Source organism: Echinops telfairi, unplaced genomic scaffold, assembly GCF_000313985.2.
Source record: "Echinops telfairi isolate 266 unplaced genomic scaffold, ASM31398v2 ScPeMD7_7401;HRSCAF=8416, whole genome shotgun sequence".
Taxonomy (NCBI): domain Eukaryota; kingdom Metazoa; phylum Chordata; class Mammalia; order Afrosoricida; family Tenrecidae; genus Echinops; species Echinops telfairi.
In genome coordinates, this window is record NW_022111301.1 from 11,289,455 (window position 1) to 11,298,486 (window position 9,032).

General features: G+C 37.4%; 1 pseudogene; it reads right to left on the bottom strand.

Annotated features, from left to right (window-relative positions):
* Positions 1-7,874: 7,874 nt before the first annotated feature.
* Positions 7,875-8,045, bottom strand: LOC115871762 (annotated as a pseudogene).
* Between the last annotated feature and the right edge of the window lie 987 nt (positions 8,046-9,032).

The following is a 9,032-nucleotide window of genomic DNA, read 5'->3' on the forward strand; positions in this document are numbered from 1 at the left end:
GGAATGATGAGGGCAACAAATGTATAGATGTGCTTTACACAATTGATCTATGTATTGTGATGAATTGTATGAGCCCCAATAAATTGATTTTTTTTAAAAACTATGAAAAGAATAGAAAAAGAAAAAGTAGCCACTGTAAACCTTATGTGTAGTTTCTAGATATTGTCAGATACTGAAATCCTAATGAATGGAAGCAGGACATTGTCAGAGATAGAACCAGGAGATTGTCTTTCAGGTTGGAGGGCACTCACAATGTGACTGAAGTGGAGCTAATTTCTCCACACGGAGTCTACCTTGGTGACCTGAGCTGGGAGTGAAACCCTCAGGATTTCATTTGTTGATGGGGCACAACTCAAGGTAAGAAGAAATAGCTGCAAAAATCTACTAATGATCAGAACTTGGAATGTGCACATGTAAACAAATTAAAAGTTGTAAAGAATAAAGGGAACACATAAAGATCGGTATCCTAAGCATTAGTGAGCTGAAATGGACTAGTATTGAGCATTGAAAATAAGAAAATAATATGATTTACTACACCAGAGTGGCAGAATCAGGAGGATTGACATAGAATTCATTGTCAAAAGAACATTGCAAAATCAACCTTGCACTACAATTTTGTCTGTGACAGGATTATATCTATCAGCCTTCAAAGAAATCCAATTAATACAATTATTATAATTTTACCAACTTCTTCAGTTTTAAATTGATCAAGTGTTCAGTCAAGATGCATTGATTATTGGTGACTGTAAGTTAAAAGTTGGGAGAGAAGGAATATTCATTGGAAAATATGGTATTAGTGATATAATTTTGCAAAATCAATGAATTGTTTATAGCATATACGTTTTATTGACAGCACAAAAGGCAGCTATAGACATAGACTTTCCAGATAGAATACACAGAAATGAAATTGACTGCATCTGTGAGAAGAGAAGATGTAGAAGCTCAGTATCAGCAGTTATCACAGCGCAAGGGCTGGTCTGTGGAACAGACCACCAATTGCTTATGTGTAAGCTCCAGTTAAAACTAAAGAAAATTTAAACAATGCCACAAGAACCAAAACACAACCTTGATGCTTATATGTAAGCTCCAGTTAAAACTAAAGAAAATTTAAACAATGCCATAAGAACCAAAATACAACCTTGAGTCTATTGCACCTGAATTTTGAGAACATCTGAAGAACACATTTGACATATGGAACATTAATGACAGATGACCTGATGAACTGTAGGAGGATCTCTATAACATCATTCAGAAAGAAAGCAAAAAGTCATTAAAAAGGCAGAAAACAAGAAAAGATCTAAAATGGATGTCAGAAGAGACTCCGAAACTTGCTGTTAGTCATACAATAGCTAAAGTAAATGGAAGAAGTGATGAAGTCAAAGAACTGAATCAAAATATGTAAGGGCATCTGGCGATGATCAGCCAGCAACTGGTCCAGCAGTTCATTGACAGGGAGCCTCCAGAGATTCAGGCCAGATTCAGATGTCATGGAACAGGAGGTACTATTGCTGATATCAGATGGATCTTTGCTGAACGCTCCCCTTCTCTCTCTGCCTTCACCTTCCTGCTGGCTGACCCTGGTTGCTGCCAAAGCACTGTGAAGTGTCCACTGCCATCGTATCCATGTGACTTTGCACCCAACAACCTGTGATCTTCCTGCATTCTGTATTATTGTTTGTGACTGGGTGAGTCTGAATAGGGACTTATGGACTATTATCAGACTTAGCAACTTGAGTGGAACTGAGCTGGTATCTTTCTTGATATATAATTACTTCTCGATATAAAGGTCTTTCTTACACATATATGAGTGTCTCTAGATTTGTTTCTCTAGTCAACCCAGACAAACACATCATGTTACTAGAACTGTTGGGAGACTGGGGGAAAGAAGACTTTTTGCATCTTGAACAAGTGGTTTGCATTTTATCTGGGGAAATCTGAAACCATGAAGGAGTTCTTCCCTCCAGAACTGAAGATTGAAAGGAGCCTAAGGGCAATCTGAAATACTTGTTAGGTGACCACTTTGATCTACTGCTTAAGTGGAAGTGGGGAGAAAGCAGCAACGATGAAATGGGTTGAGTCTGGCCACTAACACCCTTGAACCTTGTTCACAGGGATCAGTGGAGAGATGAAAACAGGCAGACTGGTCTGAAGTTTAAAGAGTTACACATCAATTGAACCTAAGGCATGAAGTAGCCTGAGGCATATAGGGTTGTTGAAAATCAGTGAGGGAAGGGGTCAGTAGCTTGAAGTGGGGGGAATCATGTGGGACTCTCTAGCTTGCTGCAGCACCCAGTAACCTAGCTAGGAATGGCTAGGATGGGGTTGGCCAGAACCCAACCAAAAGGAGAGGGAAAATTTTGACTCTGTGAGTTGGTACATATTGTCTGCTTTGACCTTGCTTATGGATGCAGGCACATAGGTTACAACTGGAATGAAGATTCTTCCCATCAAAAATCATGCTTGTCTCCTCTGAGCATTGACTGGGTTGATGGTGATTGGAAGATCAGCCATTGGAGACACCAAATGAGGAGAAGGGAAGGTCATAAAGGCATGAGGTCATAAAGGTTAGGAATCCTTCATAGCGGGAGAAGCTGTTGATAAGATTATCGTACTAAGGTGTAAGTGCTCACAAAAAGACAATTGTTAGGCTTAGAATATTTTTGTCTTGTTCACTTATAGAATATAAGGGTAAATGGGACTTGTGCATTTTCAGTACTACACATGTTAGTTGTAATATGTTAGGTGAAAATGTGATTTTATTATTATCTTTAGTGATTGTGTATGGTTAAAAAACCATGAAAGTTGATAAAGATTGGTCTGTGGTAGACAGATTTTTATGTCAACTAAATATTCCTGGCAAGTAGGAGACTCAAACCTGCAAGTGAAGTGATTGCTTGATGACACCTCCTTGAGGATGTATTCTTTTTAGAAGATGGAGGGCCTCTGGTGGCTGCTTCCCTTGTCACTTCACCTTCCTCTTTCCTAGGACTTCACAGGTATTCTGTGTCTGCCTCTTGAGGTGGTTTCATGGGGTTTGCCAAACACTGAGAGCTGTATGCCCCCTGTCAAATTTCAGCCAAAGTTGGATCCACAAGACTCTGTAGCTACCTAAGTCTGAAGAGATCCTTGGCTGGCATTGCATTTGTGGACTTGAGTTGCACTTGGATTCATTTCTGAATACAGCACAGCCTAACAGTACAGATTTCTTGCTGTCTTTCTCTATCTCTCTTCACTAGCAGATAGAAATTGAATTGATTGCTACTTTTTGCTCTTTTTACTTTTTTGCTACTTTAGCAACTCCCTCATTTTTTTCTAACAATCTTTTTGTGGAGTCCTTTGGGTTCTTGCTATATAAAAAATATCATTACCAAATATTTTGAATTCACTTCTCCTTTTCCTGACTCCCTACTTGCTTGATTTTCAATTTTAAATTACCTTGGTTTTTTTATTATTATCTAGTGGTTCTAAGATTTAAAGACTTTTAGAAAGATGTTGAATAAAGTGGTGATAAATGTCTTTGTCTAGTTACTGGTCTCTGGGAAATGTTTTCAGCTTTTCCCAATTGAACATGATATTGATTATTAGAATTTTGTATATGGCCTATGCTACATTGAGGAATTTCTCTTTTATTTCTATTTCATTGCGTTTTTATTAGAAATGAGTGTTGGATATTGTCAAATGCTTTTCCTACATCCATTGACATGACTATGTGCTTCTAATTCTTTGTCTTATTTATGGTGTAGATTGTATTGATTTTCCTTTTTTAAGAATGTTGAGCCATCTGTGCATCCCTGATAGGATTCACATTTGGTCATGATGAATTATTTTTTTGATATATTGTTGGATATTGTTAACCAGAATTATGTTAAATTTTTAAAATCTATCTTCATGAAAGATAATGGTGCATAGTTTTCAGTCTTTTTGATGTCTTGGCTTGGTTTCGTATGAGGATAATTCTCACTTCATTGAATGAATTTGGTAGTTTTCGGACTCCTTCTCTACTTTTCAAATAGTGCAAATTTTCAAATATTCTGCAAAATGTTTCAAATTCGTGACAGTTTTTCCCCCAAACAGTTGGTAGAATTCCCCTGTGATGCCATCTGGTTCCGGGCTTTTCTTGGTTGGAAGTTTCTCTATTCCTTCTTTATATGTTCGAGTTTTCTACATCCATCTGCATTAATCTAAGCAGCTAGTGTATTTCTAGGTGTATATCTATTTCTTCTACATTATCAAACTTGTTGCAGAACAATCTTTCATAATACTGTGTTATCATAATTTTTATTTTGTTTGGATTTGTTGTGTTGTCCTTTGCATCTCTAATCACAAATATTTACATCTTCTCTTTTATTTCCTATATTTCCTAGTTTAGTAAATTTTGTTAATCCACTCAAAAAACCAACTTCTTGTCTTGCTGATTTTCTATATTGTTTTCATTTTTACAATTGATTTATTTCAAGTCTATTCTTTATGATTTCTTTTCTCCTGTGGGTTGAAGGTTTACATTGCCCTTTGTTCTGGTTGTTGCACGTGTTGCAGTAAGGTATTGATGTTGGATTTTTCCTCTTTTTTCCTGTGTCTTAATTGCTATAAATTTCCCTCTAATAATTGCTTTGATATGTCCCAATAATGTTTGTATGAGGTGTTATCATTATCATTTGTTTCAAGTAATTTCTTCATTTCATTCTTTATCATTTATTTTCCAGTCCTTTTGAAGTATTATGTTGTTCAGCCTCCCTGTGTTTGTCTTTATGGCCCCATTCTTTCTATTGTTGATTTCCAGTATTATTGTATTGTAATCTGAGAAAATGAATTGCAGTATCTCAATGCATTTGAATTTGTTGAGACTTGCCTTTGTGGCCTACCGTGCCACATATTGTGGAGTCTTTACTGCGCACTAGAGAAGAATGAATAGTGTATTGTTAGGGGTGGGGTGCTCTCTATATGTGTAAGAGGGAGAGTTCATTGATTGTATTGTTTAGCTCTTCTGTTTATTGGGTTTCTTTCTTGATGACCTGTCTTTCCATGAGAGTGGGGTGTTAATATCTCTTCTTATTATCATCAACTGTTTGTTTCTATTTTCAAATATGTGAAAATTTGATTGATGTATTTCAAGGATCTTTCATTGAGTGTATATATGTTTATTAAGGTTGTATGTTTTTGGTGTATTTCCTGCAATCACTATGCAGCATTCAGTCATATCTCTCCTTATGTTATTAACTTTGAAATCTATCCTATCAGAAATTCATATTACCACTTTTGGCTTTTTAATGTTGCCTGCATTCTAAACTTTTCACTATTCTTGGATTTTTAGTTAATTTTTGTCTTTGAGTTTAATGTATGTCTCTTGTAGAAGGCTATAGATGAGTCTTGCTTCTAATCCAGTCAGCTACACGTTGTCTTTTGATTGGTACATTTAATCCCTTGACATTCATTGTCATTATTCATATATTGATGTTGCTGTAATTTTGTTGTTGCATTTAGTTTATTTTCCTTTAAAATTTTTGGTCGGGGAGATGTTGTTGTTTCTTTCATCCTCTGTGTCTGTGTTGTTTTGAGAGCTGCTTTCATTGTATTTGTTTCTGGGGGCTGTTGTTCTGTCTGATGCTCTCAGGATTTCTGCTGTTCTTGATTTTCTGTCCATAGTGATCCAGTTAATATATTTTGTAATGTTGGTCTTGATTTACAAAGTCATTTCGTTGTCCTTGTGTCGGAATACTTTTATTTCTCACTTGTATTTGAGGGATAAGTTTGCTGTACATAGGATTCTTGGTTGGCAGTTTTTTGTCTTTCAGCATTTAAATGTCAGTATATGGCCTTTTTACTTGAGTATATAGTTTCTGGTGAGAATTCAAGCATCTCTTTATTGGAATGCTTTGTAAGCAACTGCTTTTTTTTTTCTCTAGCTGCCTTCAGGGTTATCTCTTTTTCCTTGAATTAGATATTTTACTATAATATGTTATGATATTTCTCTTTGGAATTTACCCTATTGGTGGTTCTTTCAACTTCTTGAATAGTTTTTTTTTCCTCCTATATGATATTGGGTATTTCTGGCTCTATTTTTTGTAAACATTATGTTGTTGTTTCTTCTTATCCAGGGATCCAAATGAGATGTAGGATATTTTCCTTTTTTTTAAATGTAATCATTTTATTGGGGCTCATTCAATTCATCACAATACATAGATCAATTGTGTAAAGCACACCTATACATTTGTTGCCCTCATCATTCCCAAAATTCGCTTTCCTCTTGGGTTCCCGGAATCAGCTCATTTTCCTTTTTTCCCCTCCTCCTCCTTCCCCCCTCCCCCCTCCCCCATGAACCCTTAATAATTTATAAATTATTATTATATCTTATCTTGCACTGCCTGGAGTCTCCCTTCACCCACCCCTCTGCTGCCCATTCCACAGAGAGGAGGTTATATGTAGATCCCTGTGATCAATTCCCCCTTTCTACCCCACCCCCCTTCCCTCCTGGTATCACCACTGTCACCCCTCGTCCTGAGGGGTTAATCTGTCCTAGATTCCCTGCGTTTCCAATTCCCATCTCTACCGCTGTGCATCCTCTGGTCTAACCAGGTCTGCAAAGCAGAATTGGGTTCATGGTAGTTAGGGGGAGGAAGCGTTTAAGAACTAGAGGAAGGTTGTGGGTTTCGTTATTGCTATACTGAACCCTAAGTGGCTCATCTCCTCCCCACTACCCCTCTGCAAGGTATGTTCAGTTGTCTAGAGATAGGCATTGGGTCCCCATCACGTTCTTGATAGTGTTCTACATCATCCTCATGCTTTCTTCTGATTCCTTGGGTTTTTTTGTTGATTATTCCTCTTTTTGATTGCTGTGAAAGCCTTTGTCTTTGAGCTCACTAATTGGAATTATTTCTTTTTCTTCCATTCTATTTCTCAGTCCTTTTACTATGTTACCTAATTCTATTTATATAATTATTTATCTTTGGGGATTTGTCTATTTGTTTAAGAAAGGATTTTAGTCTTCCAATTTCTTTAGCTGTTCTCATGAGTGTTCCACACATCTTCTGAAAGGACAAAATTATCATTCTTCTGAATTCTGTTTCTGGTAGTTCAGTGGCCAATCCTTGGAGTATTCCATTGTGTTTGTTTGATTTTCAGTTATTTTGTTTGTTATTCTTCATTTGGGGTGTTACTGTAGTTGAATGTTGTTTAGTCTGCATCCTGGGTGAGGTATTAGTTGAGTATTATCTGCTGGATCATTTACAGAAAGTTGGCTCTGTCGAATGATGTGGAATAGGTCTAATAGGAGCTGGAAAACATATGCTGATGAAATGGAGACAAGGTGAAAGCAATGGGTAAGTGGTAAAAATTGATGGGATAGAATAAAACAGAGTTAATGATATTAATAATAAACAACAGTCTAATAGACTAACAGATTTGTAAAAATAATGGAAAAGGTATTTTACGGGTGGTCTTGTCCTTCTTATTCATTATTTGTGTTTTTGTCTGTATACTATTATGTTTTTAGCCTTAATAACTTAGCACAATTTTTTTTATTGTTTTCTATTGGGCCTTCCACCTGTGAAGCACAGGAGGAGTGGATGCATAATAATAATAACTGATACAAGGGATATAGTGGACTCAATGGTGGATAATAGGGAGTGGAAGGAGACTCCATGAGTATATAATGATAACCAGGAGGAGGGAGGGAGCATTTAAAACAGATTGTGATTGCATAATTCACCTTAAAGGCAATTTAACGATGGGGGATGTTCTGAAATTGATGTGGGGATGATTGTACAATTCTCCTTGATATGACTGAATGATTGAACTACATGATATGTAAATTATGTGCCAATAAAGTGTTGGAAGGAACATAAAGAAATAATAGTTTTCTTCTTTTTTTTTTTTTTGCCACTCAGACCGCAATGGTAAGCGGCAGCTGCAGCAAGGCAGCGCCGGGAGCTGGCTTCACGCTCAGGAGAGGATGCTGCGCCTCCTCCTCGTGGTTTTCGGTGCTCTACACGGTCAGCGAAACTTCTCTAGTCACGAACTATGGAAATGATCCCTGAAAGTATAGTCTTCAAGAAATAATAGTGTTCATGGTAATATGTTTCAGGAGGAAAACTGAAGAGCAAAAACAGATTATGAGTTGATGTACTTGGGAAAGAAGAGACAAAAGATAGTAAATTGAAAAAAGACTTGGGTGTGGCTTTCATGAGGGGCTGGTGTTCTGTTGCTATGGCATCATGGATCTGAGCGTGCCTGTGTACTCAGAAATGGGGAAAAGGCCTTTTTTTTTCTGTGTGTGCATTGGAATCTATAGACCTTCTTGTTTTTTATTGTAATGAATGCATATTCTGTGGAGGGTGGCAACACACAGAAGAGGACACAGGAAGAGGAAATGGGTACATTTCAGAAGAAAATAAATGTATTGTCATGGAACCAAAGTATAAAAACAGGGGTGGGGGGAAAGAAAACTGCCCATGGAGCAGGGGGCAGGGGGATACTGTTCCTTGGGTTGTTATTATTGCATATGGTGTGTGAATAAAATGGAGGGGAAAGGCACTAGAGAAAAATAGGAAGAATTGAGGAAGGGTGGGGTGGAGAGAATATGGCAATAAGTGTATTTGGGGTACTAATTATGTCTGCATCATCTGTCCATGTGATTTGCTATCCACCAGGAGCCCAAGAGGTCAGTAAGGTTTGACTTGCTAGTTTGGCATAAAGACTAGGGGGAAAAGACTGCCCCAGGGAGGAGATAAACTCAGAGAAGAGATCATGCAGCTGGTCAATGGTAAAAGGAAGTCTGTCCAGGTATGTTGCTGCTCTATTTTGAGAAAATTGAGTCTGCTTAGCTTTTAAGTTGAATTTCCTACTGCCAGGAATTGTGGGATATCCCTGCCAGTGAAAACTCCCTGATAGTTGTAGCGATCTTCCTGTGCTTGTTATCATGTGACGGTATTCTCCACTTTCTAAAATTTTATATCTATAGGTTTAGTATTAAGGTAGCAGAAGGACATTGGACCTCCACTCTAGTACTCCCTCAATGTAAGAATACTTTCTTCTAT